The 18,884-nt window shown below is 37.6% G+C and overlaps 1 protein-coding gene across 1 annotated transcript in view; it reads right to left on the bottom strand.

Annotated features, from left to right (window-relative positions):
- The window catches only part of LOC149075676 (protein capicua homolog), a 61,492-nt gene extending 50,524 nt beyond the window's left edge, over positions 1–10,968 (bottom strand). The window contains exon 1 of the mRNA XM_089243165.1: positions 10,540–10,968. The gene's annotated coding sequence lies outside the window, so the exon portion shown is untranslated. The remainder of the gene's footprint in view (positions 1–10,539) is intronic.
- Between the last annotated feature and the right edge of the window lie 7,916 nt (positions 10,969–18,884).

Raw genomic sequence — 18,884 nt, 5'->3', positions numbered from 1 at the left:
CCTCTGGGAACACTTCAATCTCTCTCTGAGATGGGAAGTGGGGTGTGTCCGGTCTTCAAAGGTCAAAGTTGCTGTTCTTGTCGTTCGCACCTATCCAAGTCCGCTCCTGGAACGTATATGGGCTATGATTCCATGAGTAAACTGAACAATTACTCACCGACTTCTTTTCAGACACCAAAAGCATAAAAAATTATAATTGACTTATCTTAGATTTTCAATTAGTGACTGCATTAATTATGAGGATCGGGATCGATAGTCCAAAAATTGATAAATTTGACCGTAAATGCAATAACAATTTCTGAAAAAAGAGGCAGTAAGACAAATAAGATTGGAAAACTCTGCTAGTTTTTCATCATGTTCAACAGCCACAGAGTCATAAGGCAGATTCAGATGATTTTTCTTAAAATTTTGTGCGTTTATTACAATTTTTTTTTTAAGATTTATGTAAATAACTATTATATGAAGCTATTTTTTTGCGTCATTTTTAGCAATAAGAAATTATTTTTGCAATGAAATAAGTGAATGTTTTAGGAGTATTTTTCAGGCATATAAAATTTTGATTCGAGAGTGTATTATTTGAAGTCACATGCCTGATGTAAATTTTATGAGATTTGTCCAGCCCTGGTATCTTCGCTGGCATATACCTAACATAGACCAGCAATGTGACATTGATATGGTGCTGTGTTTCCCAAAATAAGAAATATTGCCCCTTGTTGGGAGGGATGGAAGCTATGGGTATAATATAACATCCTATAAGTTAGCTCAAGTTGGTGGGGGGGAGGGGGGGCCCAAGCAATGATTTGGGCTATGTTCACAGCCAAGGTATTTTGCAAAGCTGACACTTTTATATGAAAATACTTCCTAAAGGGGGTTCCCAACCACAAAAATGTTGGAAAACATGGGTACATAAACTTTTGTGCTCAAAAATCATATTTCTCTAAGAATTACTTTTGTGGGTCGCATGGCTCTCACATCTAGCAGCAGAACCCCAGACTTTCACAGGAACCTCCATAATGAATTCAGTGAGAAAATATGAAAATGATAAAAATCACCCCTCCCGGACTACAGCCCTGTCAGCTCCACCCTTGAGGGGGAGTGAGCCCTCCATCTAAATAAAATATAAGAAATTAGAGGAAATTTGTTATAGGCCACAAAATGATCCATTGATTATTATTCTTGCCCAAGGCCCAGTATTTGGTAAGAATGGCTCTGAGAAAATGTGATAAAATTAATTTGAACATTCATAATTATTGATGAAGCAATTTCTGCATAGTTATCATTGTACTGAAATCAATAATGCATGTCTTAATTATATTTTGTACATACATTACATTAGCATATTTTGAAATAATGATGCATTTTTCAAGATTTCTTTGAGAGTCAGAGTTTGTGCACCCACGCATGTGCAAAAATTGCCAAAAATTTAAAGTTAAAAGATTATATTATAATAAGATTATAAAAGATTTAAAATTATCACAAAATTTTTAATTTTCTTTAAAAACTTCCACAAATAGTTTCCTGACCATGGGGACATATCCAGAAATTTATTTTGGAGGGATAACTGGTATTTCAGGGGGGAAGGGACCAAAGAGATAGAACGACAGACTTAACCGTGCAATATTCCATATACAGTGATCTCCGGCCATATTGCTATATTGCAATTTACTGCCATTAATGAGTTGGGTTGCCATGAAGGCGCCATCTCTTTATGGTCGCCTCAAGCTCGTTAGGGAAAATATCTTGTTTTATCTATATTATTTCCCTGTTTCAAACCTCAGATCTCTCAGCAACCTTCATGGTAGTAGAAGATATCTTATCACGACACCACTTGGGTGCTGACAATACTTCTTTTTTTTTCTTTCAAGCCTAGCACAATTCAGGTCTATCGCCATGGGCGATTTACTACCTAGTGAGTTGTGCCAGAAGTGTAAGTATGTGTACCTAACAGTCTGAGTGCGTATCTAGTGTTGTGCATGATTTTTTTTAGTGCTGCCATCTATATCTCAGAAGTGAAGTGTAATGACTGAATATTTGTACTGTTTGTAGGACTGTTGCTCTCTGTGGCGAGACTTTTTAATGGGGAGATCGGCTTGCATTTGTGCCTTGAAGTTGGGAACCACAGAAAACCAACTTCAGCCGACCACCACTGTGGTGACTATGGGGCTCAAACCCGGGTCCCCGCGATGTGAGTCCGCCATCATGACCACTCGCCCACCACAGCGGTTGACAATAATACTGAAATTATAGAAATAGTAAATTCACAGAATGTTTACTGAGTATTGAAGTAGTAAGAAATTATTGAAATTGAATTGTTAGCTTATGGCTGACAGTAAGCATCTTGAGTTATAGCAAATTTTTATCACAATTTCACAGTTGCCTACAAGAACATGGTAAATATAAAAACATGTTTGCACAAATCATACTTTTCAAATATGATTCAAAGAACTGTCATTAACACTCATAAATGCACAAACATACTGTCTAGAAATACGAGCTACTTGCATCAAAAATTTTATGTCTAACACAGGGTTTGGCAAATCTTGGGTGCCAGATGACCATGGCTACAAAAAAAATTGGTATTTGTACTAAAAAATGTATATGTGTGCTTACTAAATTGGAGTCTGAGAACAACATAAGATTTCTGTAAATTATGTCAGCTTGGTTAAGGGGTTGGTTACCAAATCCAAGAAAAGTAGAAACAATTTTGGACCATTTTTCTTGCAGAAAATATGAATAGTTCTCAATAAATTTTGCAGACGTTTAAATTATTTTTCATCCTGTCAAGTCCTGGTCAAGCCAAATTTAATAGGCTATTCTAGTGTTATCAAAAGATTGATCACAAAGAATAGGTTTCAAACTCTGAGCATACCAATGGCCATTCTCAAATGTCATCTTGAGTGAGTTTGTGTAGAGCATACATGTTCAAAACATGGACAGTGCGCCAAATGCAATCGTCAATTTCATCTTCAAGTCTAATTGTTATTAATGGATAAAAATGTGAGTGTTCAATGAATGACATTAAAACTTGACCTTATAAAAAAAAAGTGAATTAAGTCAGTGATAGTGCTCTATCACACTCTTTTTTTTGTAACCACAGTCAAACAGTGTAGATCTCAATACTTTAACTGTGGATTGCAGCATGTGTGCCACTAAGCCATTGGCGAGTCCCGAAAAAAAGTGCAAAATGTAGATAAAACTTTTCATGAAAAACGGTTTTTGTTTAAAATTCATTTTATTATTCACCATTTGATATTGCAAAAAAAATTTAAAATTATGATCTGTTTCATTTTATTGTAACCCATGATATATTACTGGATCCCTTAAGTGGCATGTGACATTGTATCAAGTCATATTACTTATAACCCATACTCTAAAAAGGTTGAGTATCCTTTGTGTGGAGTTACAACTTTCATATTAGTGGTTTTACATTGTTTTTGCTTTCGCATATTCATAGATAAAATGTTTTGCAAAATTTGCTTGTTTTGTTCAAGCATATACATAGCAACAAAGAATATTTGATAAAAACACTGTTTATCTTTGCAGTCATTCATTTAAAGACAACAACTTTTAAAACACAACATTTCCAGTAGGCTCAGGGCTTGTTGCGGAACAGTACAGAACATTCTGCTTTGGGGAATATGTGTATGCATTATACAAGAGACATTTTGTTGCACTAATGTCATTCTTTATACCCAGAACTATTCAGAAATAGTTATAAAAATTTATAGCCATTTCTAACCTGCTACGTAATTGTGAATATTACATATTATGTCAGGAAAATGAAGCATAGATCTGTCAGGTCAAACAGAAATGTCACCAACTAGCACAATACACATATCTTGCTGCATGCAATTTAATTCATATATATATGCAGCCATAGACAGAGTAAATAGATCATCATTTGATCATTTTTATCGCACCACTGTCATTTTCTACACATGAGGGCTAATTAGACCGGGACCCACAATTTATTACTGATTCCAAACGGCAGGTTTGTTTTTTTTATACTCATCAAGAGGTTGGTGCACTAACCCCTCGATGGGGGACTCCTTGCGGTAGCAATTTTTTCTGTGGTCATGTCGCCGTTTCTGTTATACCCCTGCATTAGGACATTTTTTCTGACAAGGACGAACCTGGTATCAAACTTGTGACACCCCTAAACATCCTTTGGTACTTCAGGCGAGTATTTTATCAACCTAGGCTACCGCGCCCCAGAGTAAATGGAACGTACAATTTCTTAGGGCCTATATAGGTACTATAACTACAGTGATCTCTAACTTATGTACCAGTGCAAAAGAACAAAAAAAATAAAGATGCATAAGCAAGATGGTTGTGTAAGTGGAAATTTCAAAAAATGCACATAAAAAATATATATGACATTAAAATTGCCAGATACAAGTCAATTAAAGTAAAATTCAAATAGTGACTTGATTTTCAAAACGTAGGACAATAATATTTCTTCATCAAAACAATATCAAAATTTGTATGATTGGGAATTAGTTATATGAAAATTATGAAGAGTTTTTGTAATGTGAAGATTAGTCTTTATGCTACAGATTGTAGTTGAATAAAGTTTTTTTTTAAAGTCAAATTACAGTTTTTCCTATGGATGCCAACTGGCTCCTGGTGAATACTGAACAAAAGTGCAACAGAGATAAATTCAACGAGAAATTATTATGATTTTTATTTTAAAACTGACTATGTCATTTAAAATTACAAAAATATTTAAAATAATGGGCTATTCAATGTCATTATGCCCTGCAACCCATAACCAAACCATTAAGCGACCTGTGACGTGTCAGTGAAGTCACGTTGTTGGCCTTGCTATGGGTAAAACATGTATAACATTTCCAATGAGTGCTTCTGCAATGCTAAACAAGTGCTCCCAGGAAGATTCTGTATCCATGGCATGAAAACCCCACAGGCTCCTCTCCTTTAGTCAAGGCTTGAGAAATCGATGTTGCCAACCAAATATTTTAGGGGCCAAGCATTTTCTTTTGCTAGAGCTCGTAATCACACATCGAAAATTTTAGACACAAATATCAATTCTTTAGTTGTCATGGAAACCTGGGATTTGTCAAGCCCTGCCTTTAGTTGAGGTCTTGGTGCTGACCATGGGTAGAACAATAACATTTCTGTTACATTTATTTTGTTCCTATGAATATTCCTTTAATAGTTATAGTAGGTCCTAAGAAATTGTACTGTCTATCTTCTGTGTCTGTAGGTACATTGGATTGTTTTGAGCAGCTTATTGGTGGCCTTTCTGGTTTGACTGATGCATGTTTGAGTCTTAAGGTTTAAATTCAATTACATAGCATTACAGAAAATGGCATTTAAATTTCTGTAACCAATTTTAAATAATTTCAGATATAAAAAATTGCATTACTGCAACAATGTCACATCTACCACATTCCTTACATTAGCTGGCATGCTGGGAAATTCAAGTTACAGATTCTGGATAATTCTCAAATATCTGCACTCTAAGAACTGATTGCGCTGGCTGATTTGAACCTTGTCTGTTCTCTGCACATTTGAAAATCTTTTTGGATCAATTATGCTAAGATAGTTCAAGATTTATACTTGGCTTTTGTTATTGTAAATCATTTTTATTAAAAATGTTAAATGCTAAATATATTTTTTTGCAAATTAGGCAAGTTAAATAAGGAAATGATTTGTATTCCACAATCGTATTAACAAAACTGAAACAATCAGAGCAAAAAAATAAAGAATCACATCGCACTGCAAAACATGTTGATGTGATACAAAAATGACAGCTTATCTCTTCAATCTCTGAGCATGTAGAAAAACATGCAAAATACAGTAGACCTATCTGTATTCCATATTAGGATGAAGAAGACTGAATAATAGTATTAATTAATGTTCAATTTTCATCAGCAGCATTAATTTCCTGGACAAAATAGGAACAGTGAAAAACCATTATTTTATTATGATTCACTTTTTCATGCAGTACTTTATATAAATTTATGTCTTGGTATAGTTCATCGTATGGTTCATTGTTTGATCCATTCTCAATGGATCAAGGATAGCCAGTTATATTAGCTCTGATGAAGATTGGTGAAAATTTTAGCTCATGGATGTTAGGGGTGTGCATCCATATAAAAGAAGTCTTTGTTAGTCAAGGCTGAAAAATCATGAAAGAATCTTGGTTAGTCCAAAAAAAATTTTGCAAGCCACAATATCACTGTAATACGATACAGTGTATTGATACACAGCGCTGCAACTGGGGGATGGAAGCAGGAGGGTTTGCTGCCCCGGTGCCAGACCAGGGGGTGCTAATTTCATCCTTCAACATTACAAACAGGACCGTCATTTCAACTTTTTCCAGGGGGGGGGGGGGCAAAGCACATGTACTCAATGTATGTATGTGTATATAACATTTTTAGTGTATTTTCAAAAGCCTTAATGACGGCCTGATTACAAGGGGAGCACCAAAATGTGTGCTTTCCCTGGCTGACAAAGCATGTAATTATATCCCTGTCGATACAGTGCTCTTCGAAAAGACCAGATTTTGGTTAAAAGGTCAAGAATAATAATTAAATTTTTTGCAGGGGCAGTGGTTCCATGATTCCATAAAAAGTCAGTGGATTAAAAAAGGTATTAAAGAAATGATGCTTGATAACTATACTAAAAGAGAGCGCAAAACAGACTTTTTTCTCTTCCCACTCTCTGCATAACTTTCTCAACACTGCATGATGCAATCATTTCAAATAATGCAAATAATTTTAGGTGCATCAATTGATAATAATCTTTGATAAAATGCATAAATTATAATGTAATCAACAGATTGCACTGCACAACAAAACACAGATCATACGATACGAGACATTTTCGAGGCATCGAGGAGAGACATATCACTATTGCCATCGAATTACCAGAAAAAAAAATAGAACAGTGAAAAATTATCATTTTATTCTGATTCAATCATTACTTCAGTATTTTATATAAATTGATATGGCTTTTAAATACTTTCAGTGGTTTTCATTACCCTGTCCTTTTACTGAGGCATGCCAGGAACGAATCAAGCTTAAACATTGAAAACCAGTCTCTCAATTTTTCAGGCACACTGAATTATGCGGAGGAATACATCTCGTTTCAATACATGCTTAGATCATATTTTAAAAAATGCTAAGTATTTAAATGAATGACAGCAGAGAAATTAATGTCAATTCCTCTTGATAATGGACACTTTGGGACTGAAGATTTTGTCTGCTGATGAAGAGTGTCCATTAATGGATAGTAAAATGCATTGAGGCCCATGGAAGTAATTTTAAAAGTGTTCGTAATTGGAGTTTCCACTGTAATATGATATCTGTAGAGACTCTTTGAAAATAACCAAGTTTTAGAAAATTTTGAGAATTATTGAATATTTTGTGAAGGCAGTGGTGCCACAACTCTCCAAAAAAGTCAATGCACTGGAAAAGTATTAAAAAATGATGTGAAAATAACCATAACAGTGTCGGAAGTGTCTTGCATCTGTGGGTGCTCAATTCGAGTTCTACATAAAAAAATTTGATTTCTCAATTAATTCTGGGGATGCTCTAATATGTGATACAAAATACTGTGGAGCACCCACAGCACCCTTGGCTCTGATGCCACTGATGCAATAATAAAAGAAAAAGCAAAACAGACTATTTTCTCTTCCCACTCTGTGCATAACTTTCTCCACAAAGCATGATTTAATCATTTCAAATAATGCAAATAATTTTAGATGCATCAATGGATAATAATCTCAGAAGAAATGCATAAATTATAATGTAATCCATAGAGTGCATTGCACGGATCCTATGATAAGAGACATCGAGAAGAGGCATGTCACTGCACCTTTAAGCATGGAATGCCATAATTAAAAATCAGATGCATTCAACAATGCAACAAATAAATTTACTTATTTCAATGAAACATTACAATGTGCATGAGCACAAACAATATGCATGTTGAGCTATTTACACGACAACACGAACCTCTACAAGTACTGATAAGTGGAGGGGTAAAAGAGGGAGACAAATAATGATCACACATGCACTCACTTATTTCCAAGAATTATTTTCTTTTACACATCAGCAAGATTTCAGTGTTTCAGGTGCATGCTAAATTGGCTAATTCTAAGCGACTAATTAGGTTACATACTACCAATAATTCCATAATAATTATAGCTAGGGCAACCCTAAGGAACAATATGATGCTGCATAATGAAACAAATTTTGGTTGCTAGATATCATTACATTCAGATAATCTATATGCCAAGTTGGCATTGAAATCTCTTCATTCTCTGAACATGCAGATAAATGTGCAAAATACAGTATCTGAATTTTGCATCAGGTTGACGATAACTGAATTAGTGCAGGGCTTGACAAATTGAGAAAAAATCTAGATGCCAACCAACTATTTTAGGCGCCAAGCATATATTTCTTTGGCTCAGCTGATAATCACTCATGGGAAAATTTCAGACACCAATACCAATGGAATTTGTCGAGCAAGAATTAGAGCAACAAGTGAGTTCTGATTTTCATCATTGTTATAAAATTTCAAAGTGAAAAATCATGGTTTTAATCAATACAGTCTTTTGAATGTATCCTGTGATCTTCATTATACCTCGCTTTACCCAGAATGGATCAAAGAAAGTGTCACTTGATTTTCACAGCATGCCATCTAATGCTGGGGAATATGATATGCTTCCATGCATGCTCAGATTATGTTTTGAAAAATTGTTAAGCCTTTTAATGAGTGACAGAAGAAAAAAAACAAATGTCTATCTTAATAATGTGATACCCATAGGTGCTCTTCGAAAATAAATAAGTTCTGGAATAGGTCAAGACTTATAATTTAATTTTTGTATAAGCAGTGGTGCAACAATTCTCAAAAAAGTCAATGCATAAGAAAAGTATCAAAAGATGATGCCGTAATAGAAGAAAGCACAAATCTGATTATTTTTCCCCCTTCACTCTGAGTATAACTTTCTCAACATTGCATGATGCAATCATTTCAAATCATGCAAATAATTTTAGATACATCGATAGATGATCTTGGATAAAATGCATAAATTATAGTGTAATCTATAGATTGCATTGCACAGCAAAACAGATCTTATGATACAAGACATATCACAGCGTGTTTAAGTACGAGATGCCACAATTAAAAGAATCATATGCATTCAACAATGCAGTAAACAAAAATTCAATGCATATGCATTGCGCTGATTGCACATTACAATGTGCACGTGCATAAACAACATGAATGTTGAGATTTCTATACATGACAACAAGAACCTTTACAAGTGCTGGTAGGTGGAGGGGGTAGAGACAGAAATAATGATCACACACATTCACTCACATATCCAAGAATTATTTTCTTTTATACATCGGCAAGATTTCTGCAATCAAGGTACAACCCATAGATTGCATTGCACAACAAAACACAGATCCTACGATACAAGACATTTTAGAGACATCGAGAAGAATGAGAGCAAAAATTAATGTTAATCCCTATACAGTAAAACTTTCTGATAGTGGACGGACACCCTTGGGACTGAAGATTTTAAGCACCAATGAAGAGTGTCCATTGATGGTTAGTAAAATGCATCCCGTTGAAGTAATTAAATAAAGTGTCCATTATTGGAGTTTCCATGTAATACGATATCCATAGGTGCTCTTCGAAAATAACTAAGTCTCAGAAAAGTTCGGGAACGATCACTCAATATGTTGTGGGGGCAGTGGTGCCACAACTCTCAAAAAAGCCAAATGCATTGGAAAAGTACTAAAAAAATAATGTGAAAATGTAACCATAACAGCGTCGTTGGAAGTGTTTTGGACCTGTGGGTGTTCGATTCAAGTTACAAATAGGAAAATTCGATTTTTGAATTAATTCTGGGAGTGCTCTGACCTGTGACACCCACAGAACCCCTGGCTCTGATGCTATAATAAAAAGAAAACACAAAACTGACCATTTCTCTCCGTCCACTCTGTGCATATCTCCCTCGACACTGCATGATGCAATCATTTCAAATAATGCAAATATTTTTAGTTGCATCAATGCATAATAACCTCTGATAAAATGCATAAATTATAACGTAATCCACAGATTGCAATGCACAACAAAACACACACATCCTATGATACGTTTTGAGACATTTTAAGACACATCCACAAGAGACATGTCACTGCACGTCCAAGCACGAAATGCCACTATCACAAAAAAAAGAAAAAGAAAATCACGCGCATTTCAACAATGCAACAAACAAAAACTCACTGCAAATACAATGCGTAGATTGCACATTACAATGTGCGAGCGCATGAACAACAACATGCATGTTGAGATATTTACACATGACAACAAGAACCTCTACAAGTACTGGTAGGTGGAGTGGAGGGTATAGAGAGAGAGAGAGATGATCACACACACACATTTCCCAAGAATTATTTTCTTTTACACATCAAACAATCGGATCCATTGATGCATAAAAGTAAACGCTTCAATTTCAAATAATTATAATTTAAAAAAAATATATAAATAAAAACATACCCTTGAAAGAAAAGAAACATGGGGAGGGGGGGAATTATTATATATATATATTTTTTTTACGTCCAGTCGCCTTTGGTGGAAAAATTTTCTGACCTAAAATTGGTGAATGAGTAAAAGTCTCGTAAGAGACGGCGCTCCCAGTGGCTGGCTCCGCAATCACGTGGTCTCCGATGTCTAAGAAGTTGTGAGCTCCTATTGGCTGTAGTACCGACCCGTGTTAATGCTCCTCTCTCGCTCCGGCCAAGGCTTATAATAATAATAATAATAACATGAACAACACACACACACACACAAAAAAAAATTTCACGTCATTTTTTTTTTCTCTCTCTCACTTTTATTCCGAAAATTGCACTATGAAAAAAAATTCACATGCACCAAAATCCATGTCAACATGAATCCTCGATGCATGTCGAAGTGATTTAAACATTGAAAAAGCCCATAGCAACATGCACTCGGCTTGCAACAGTGTGTGTGTGTGATAGTGTGATATTTGTTTCCTGCAGAGGGGTCTGACGTAACGTGCAGGGAGGGGGGGGGGAGTGAGGAATGCGTGGAAGAGCAACGGAGAGCGGGGGGGGGGAGAAGGAGGGAGGGAACAGCTCATAGCATTATTACTAGTATTCCGCTCGACCGAGTGACGTCATGGATCCTGAATGGTTGCTGCTCTCGCAATTGCTACCCCTCCCCCCCTCTTTTTTTTTCAGAGAGAGAGAGAGATGATTATTTTCGGTGTTCCGCCGCGCGATGGCGCTTCGATCGTATTCGGAGAGGATGGAGGAAGGAAAAAGAAAGAGAGAGAGAGAGAGTGTGTGTGTGTTTCTTTCTCTCTTTAGCGTAGAAACAACACATACACAGAACCGGGAGGCAGGAATTCGGTTGCTTTGACGTCAAAGCTTGATCAAGCTTTTTTGTCAGGCCATGTTATAAGGGTAACTACCATCCCTTCTTTCCCCCCCCCCCGTAAACTTCATTGAACCTGTAACCAATGGGAATGCTATCCTGGAATTGACGTAGAGAAAGAGATAAGGCAATGTGGATAAATAGAATTTGTTTCATGCTGTGTTTTTTTGGGTGGCTGTGGATGGCTGGGAAAAAAATCGGTTTCTGTTCATTTTTCCTGTTTTCATCCTGGTTTCCCCTCCCCCCATGATGATTGGTGATGATTTAACTGTAATTTTTGGGGTGGGGAGTAGGGGTGGGGGTCCGGAAGCACATTGTGTTTTGAAACAAAGTGTTTACAACGCCACCCCTTCCCTCCCCCCACCCATTCGAACGAAGCCAGCAAGGCTCTTCCAAGCTTCCCGGGGATCTGGGCTTAGGTAACACCAACCCATAAAGAAGAGGGGGTTCCCCCCCCCGTCTTTGGGTAGGGGTTGATTAGCTTAGGCAGGAGATCGGCCTGACAGGGCCCGTAATACTGGACTTCAATACCATCATTACGCAATTACATTCTGACAGCCTTTCCCATGTGAAGGATATGATATTGACAGCTCTCCAAGAGATTTTCTGAGACAACCCCCCGTCCCTTACGTTCCAAAATCTCAAGGGCTCTTATAAGGGATAGTATACAGGGTGGGTGCCCGAGTGGCATGGTGGTAAGATGCTCATCTACCACCGTAAAGGTTATTGTCAGGGTCCCGTGTTCGAACCCAAGGGAGGAAGGATATAGATAAGATATTTTCCCTAAAGAACTCGAGGCGACCACCGATAGACAGCGTCTTCACTTCCAACCCATCTCACTAATGGCAGTAAATTGCAATATAGCGATATGGCCAGAGCTGGTGTTTGGTGAAGTAGTAGTAGTATACAGGGTGTGCAGTTAATGGACCGACAAACTCAGAGGGTTGTTAGTAGACATCAAGCAGGAACAAATATTGCAATAGAACATGGTGTCGCAAACCACGTTAAGAGGGTGAAAAACGCATGCAGGCTCCGAGTCCAGAGAGGACGCGAAAGGTGGATCTCAGTTGATCGCTGAATACGTTCGTGGGTTCGCTCACCATATCTGACGTAAGCAGCTTATGGGCAGGGCCGTCTTAAGAGCATCATAGGCCTCCCGGGCCAAGTGGTTTTCCTGAGGCCCTACCTGGCAAATTCTCGAAAAATGCAACTACTTCTCATTTTTATGAGGCCCCTTTTCGCTTGAGGCCCCGTGCTCGGGTGGGCCCATGCGTTAAGACGGCACTGCTTATGGGGTCACCTCAAATCACTCGTTTATGCGATGCCTGTGGACACAGGAGGGTCTCATAGCGCAGATTGTCGTCGCTGCGACAGACATCAAAAGCATAACTGGTATCTTCAAGCGCTTCCGGGAATCGTTTTTACGTCGTTATAGACTGTGCAATGACGTCAGCGGCCACCACTTCCGACAACTCTTGTAATAATTAATCAAATAAATCTTTTTGTGGTTATTATTGCACTTTTTTGTCGTTCCAGCGTGACGTCGGAACCTGCATGCGTTTTTCACGATTTTCACCCTGTCAACGTGGTTTGCGACACCAAGTTCCGTAGCAATTTCTGTTCCTCTTGATGTCTACTAACAACCCACTGAGTTTGTCGGTCCTTTAACAGAACACCCCTGTATATGTGTGTGTGTGTGTGTGTATATATATATATATATATATATAGTCAATACCGTCTTAACAACAGCATGTGTCCCCGCAGGATGCGACTTTGACTTGAAGGGGGTCCTGGGCAAAACAGGCATTTTAGAATAGTGTTCTCAACCACAGGGCCGTCTTAAGAGCGTCATAGGCCCTCGGACTGAGTGATTTTTCTGAAGCCCCTCCCCTCCCTCTTCTGCCTTAGAAACACCTGCCTACCAATTTATACGCTTGCTGTCAAAAATTGAACGCAGATCTCGTTTTCATGAGCCCCCCCCCCCCCCCTCCGCCCGGGACATGCCCGAGTAAAAGCCCATGCGTTAAGACGGTACTGCCGGGCCCTAACATCATTCGTACCAAGCCGCCCGAGTGATTTGCAGTTATATTTTTTGCCCACTTGTCGCTTGTATGATCGACCCTTCCAATTAAAAAAAATGAAATAAAACCGCTCCGCGGGATTCCAAAGGTAAAAAAAAAATGTTGTAGAAGCCCTTTCTCTCTTTCTACTAAGGTCAATGGCGTTGGGTTGGTCAGTAAACATAAATTGTTTGAATTTGGGCTCCAAAAATTAGTGATTCCCTGGGCGAATTCCCCCCCCCCTGCAGAAATCGGGCTTCAGACTCCCCCGGAAAAAATGATACACCCTGCGCCCCCTCCCCCCTCCAGCTGCAAGTACTTGTTTACAAACGCCGTGCACAAAAGCACCGCTGCTATCGCTACAGAAGCAATTCAGTAATTGTGTTTGCTCAATTGAAAAATTTGCTCTTGAAAATTATAGTACCAAGTCCTATAATCAGAATGGCCCCAATGCACTTAAGGGATCCCAGACCGTGCCCGATGGGGGTATGAGTTAAAACGGTCCTGGGCCAGGTACGCTTTCGACTTTCTATAATATCTATGTAATCAAACTCTTGAAATAAAAAGTTATAGTTTTCATTTCATGAGGTCGACTTTTTATTGTGTTGATTCAGAAACCTAATATTGCAGGGTGCAAAAACTATGGAGGGAGAGGGGAGGGGGTCAAAGACAAAAAACACTTTCTCATGCTGATATCAGGTCCAGCATAGACCAGGTCTTCTTCGACCACCTGCTTATAGCTCTTCATTGAGACAGAGTGGTGGGCCATGATCTGGTTAGGACTTGGAGGTCCAGCATAAGTGCTAACCGAAGGGAAAAAATGAATTCTGAACAGAATTTTTGTATGTATTCTGGTTAGAACTGAAAAAAAAATCATGGCTCTTAATTTTACGGCCAAGTGCAACTGCACCTACTCAATCCGGTCCTGCGACGTGTAGCCTACGCAGTGGTTCTCAAATTTTTCTCTCCTGCGGCTCCCCCCAATTCATGGTTTTTCTTCTCAGAATAATTTATTAGATATTTTCACTTATAAAAGAACTACTTCAAAAGCATAAATAGCCGCACACTCAAATCAATGTCTCCAGCTCCCCGCAAGGGCCTTGACAAAGGTTGGCAAAGCCCCCAGGAGCCGCTACACACACTTTGAGAAACACTGGCCTAACGGTATGGCCCGGAGAAACAAAATGTTATAGCTTGTATGTATACGATGTATACGGTATCCAATACAGTATTTCAGGACCGCTCTTATCAGACGCGGGGCCCGATGCAAAAATATTTTGGGCTCCTTAGTCTCGATTTAATATATTTTTGTGGGGGAGGGGAATTGGGGAGAGGGGGCATCCAAAGATTCACACATCATCACAGGATATACAGGAATGATGGAAAATATCTCACGAACGAAAATGTTTGAATAAATCAAAAAAAAAATCTCAAAATTGATTGAAATTCAGATTTAATGTGAGAAAAAATCGCAGAATTGATGAAAATTCAAAATTGGTGAGAGAGAAATTATCCCCGAATTGGTCAGAAATCCAGAATCAAATCAGTTGAAGCTCAGGCACCTTAATTTCTACAAAAAAAATGTATGTGATTTTCTGTATGCATATTTTTTCACTTCTACGATCGTAAGTGCGGGGACCCCAAACCTCGGGGCCCTGTGCGACCGCATACCCCCTAAGGGCAGCTCTGCAATATTTCCCATGAGCCATGATTTACATTATGAACCCGCTGTGGAAAGCATAGTAGGTATTTCTTCTGAAGCACTTTTTCCTCGAAATTTATGAAGTAGTACCTAATGGGAAAAAAAAAGGCGACAACAAAATTCCTGAAACGTGTCATACAGAGGAAGGCACGGACGGTAATCGAAATGATGCAGGTGCGGTTTTCACGCGATTTTTTTAAGCGAATTTTTTTTATAAAAATTATTTCATTTCTTTATTTTTAACGTACGTCGTAGTAGTAAGTTATTTTGATGTCAACGCGAATGGGGAAATATTTTAAAATAGGTTTTTTTTCCCACTCGTTAAAGATTTTGGAATAATAAAATGATAATTTTATGGAGAGAGTTCATAATGACTAGAGCCAGCCCTGATTGTATGCAAATGCATATGTGTATATGCATTTTGGCCTTTCTTACCATTAACACAATATAATGCATAAAATCGAGGAACTTTTAGAATAAGTGCATACTTTGGAGGGTTTATTTAAGGGGATTGGTGCCTTAGAAAAGAAATAATATATTATTATAATTCCTTATTTCTTCTCTGAGGTTGGTGTACGCGCGAATTTTCCAAATATCACATTTTCCAATTTTTAAATACTATGAAATTTTCTGCGTCTAAGTGCGTTGAAGGTTTTGCTCTACCTATACTAAAAAAAAATTTTTAATATTTTAATATAATCTATATATACTGGTAGGCATTATATACAGTATATACTAATGTTTTGCACACTAAAATGCTCTTTTCTCAAAACTAAGTTTTTTGTTAGATACCTGAGTTAAGTCCGACCGTCCATGTACGGTCCCGTTCAGTGCATACAAGCAGTGCCGTCTTAAGGCATGGGCCCACCCGGGCACGGCCCGGGGGCCTCAAGCGAAGAGGGGCCTCACAGAAATGAGATCTGGTTGAAATTTTCGAGAATTTGTTTGGTAGGGCCTCAGAAAAATCAATTGGCCCGGGGGCCCATGATACTGTTAAGACGGCCCTGCTCACAAGCTCTAAGGAAAGATTGAAATTCGTTGCCTTTGTAGTCAATGTGCTCACCCGGCAAGTGTGAAAATCACGACGAGCGGCTTATAAGCCGCCGCGTTTTTACGATAACTTTTTCTTTCGGTCGTTTTTCTTAATGTGCGTGGCCCGGAAAATGCATGACTGTACAGTATTTCTACTGTATTTGTCCAGATCAACCTAACACCAGTTTTGGTAGATACGCTAACATAGGTGGTGTTCACTATGCGGACTTCTGCGGGTACGTGACGGACTATTCAGGGGGCACGTGAAAAAAACAAGCAGTAATGGAGGGAAAAACGAGTGAAATATATTAGCATTTAAAAAAAAACTAATATTAGTTATCAGGCAATATACAAGCTTCCTACGTATTCCTAGGAGTATGCACCTAAGGCACCAACATTATGGGTTTCCTAAAGGAGCTCTAAGCACACCTAGCACTTACAGTAGCCGCCGCTTATAAGAATCGCATTTGGTTCAGTCATTTTGATTCTTATAAGAGGTTGATTCTTATATATGGAGATTTTTTTTCCTATATAGAAGGAGCCTCACAAAAATGAGATCTGTGAAATTTTCGAAAGTAAACATGTAAATTTGTAGGCAAGCATTTTTAACCAGGTAGGGCCTTAGAAATTTCGCTTGGCCCGGTGTGGGGGGGGGGGGGCATGATGCTCTTGAGACAGTCGATATAGAATGATTATTACTAAGGTAAAAGCGACAATAAATGGCCCTCAAATATAATCTTGTAAATAAAAATATTTCATAAGTTCTTACTTATAAGGAAAACGGTTGCAGTTTTGGAGAAATTTTTTTTTTAATTCTTATAAGCGGAAATCTGATTATTATAACCGATCATTTTCCTACGTTAAAATGGCATCTGGTTTTCGGTTTGCCAATTTGATTCTTGTAACCAATGGCTACTGTATTTCTAGTTGGTCGAGCAGATTAGCCATTTAGAATCACGAATGCCTCCTGCAATTTTCAAGGGGGTAGGGTACGCAAGTATTCTACGCTTTCTTTCGGCCTCAGGACATACAGGACAACAACTTTCTAATTAGAAGTTAGAGAACAAGGGAACCATATAAAAATTTAAATTTTTCTTTTTATTTTGTGACACTATTTTTACTCTCAAAACTGGTCCATTGTAATTTCTGAGCGCGTCTTGAGTATTTCTTAAATTAGAATCAAACTTCTACGACGATCGTTGATGAGATAAAGGCAGCATTAGCACTTACAGGATACCCTGTACAAAATGTATTGAAATTTAAGTAGTTTCACTTTGTAAATAAAACCAAAATTAGAGCACATTTTATACGCTACTCTAATATCAATTTTTTGCTCTAAACATAGATGCAGTGTTGGATGTAACATCAAACCAATTAATCTATGATTTGCAAATCTGGTAATTGATTTCTCTTTTTTTCTTCCTTAAGCATCAGTGCTAGTGATCCTTTGTATTTCATTGTATCAACCGCTTCACTGTATATCAGTGCTCGAGTTCAAGCAATTGACCTATAAGTCAAGTTGAATACGTCGGTAACAGATAATAAAGGATTAGATATAAGTACATAGAGATGCAAGAATCGCTAAGCATTTCATAGATACATAGTTTTCCTTGATTAATACAAAAACCTTTTCTTTCCCCCGTCATGTTTCCTACAACATTTTCTGCATGAAGTAGATAACCCCTGAAAGCCTCTTTCTATCGTTTCCACCATCAACGTAAATAAATCAAACATGCATGATTATGTAAATATCTCGAGAATCTCTCCGTTAGACTTATGATAATCCTAAAACCTCTGAAATCACTATGTAAACTATAAAAGAATCATAATGTGCATTCTTATAAGAGTGCATTGTCATCGTTAGACTGCGATGAATTCTGAAATTCATTTTTTTAATATTAATAATAAAAAATAATTAGTTTGATCGACTCATACATTGGCCTACATATTGAAATTCAATTGAAATTTAATCGGATATTATTCTCATATATTCGTTCATTGATTATTTGATGGTTAATATATCTCAGTGAGTTATGATAATTATCATTATGTCTATTTTCTCCGATCTTTCGATCAATATCCATGATTAATATTCAGCCTTTCCTCTGAATCGGAATATTATCTTAATATGCCTTAATTTATCATAAATAGCTTAATAAAAACAGAATAAAAATTCATTTGCACTGATTTACAAGTGGAATAAACCATTAGTTTTTTCTTAATCATTAAAATAATTAAATACTATGAGACGATTATTAGTAAGCATTCCATTACTTTACGAATTAAGTCTGACATAATCATGCTTGCTCCATCATAGGGAGGACTGATGAGGGTCAACAAGGACATACAGTCATACGGGGGAAACCGAAAAAAACGCTGGATCTAGCGGAGCCCCCCCCCCCTCAGGCAAATTTTGTATGAGGTCTCTGTCTTCAGAATAAAAAGCGTACTTTTTTTCATTCATGTTGGGCATTTGTGCATTCCTTCTTGTCATCTGCTAAATTGTTGCAAATTTTGCTGATCATTTTTTCCATAGGCTATTCTGCCCTTGTATCAGCTTTGCAAAGTTTCGACAAGGTCGGACTAGGTCATTCAGGGCCCGGTGAGAGTATTTTGCTGCTCTCTTCAATACAGTATTTATATAGAAATAG

The sequence above is a fragment of the Pholcus phalangioides genome, unplaced genomic scaffold (assembly GCF_987345545.1).
Source record: "Pholcus phalangioides strain wild (caught in Gottingen) unplaced genomic scaffold, Ppha-v1.0 ptg000015l_1, whole genome shotgun sequence".
Lineage (NCBI taxonomy): Eukaryota > Metazoa > Arthropoda > Arachnida > Araneae > Pholcidae > Pholcus > Pholcus phalangioides.
This window is presented reverse-complemented; position numbering and strand designations above follow the sequence as displayed.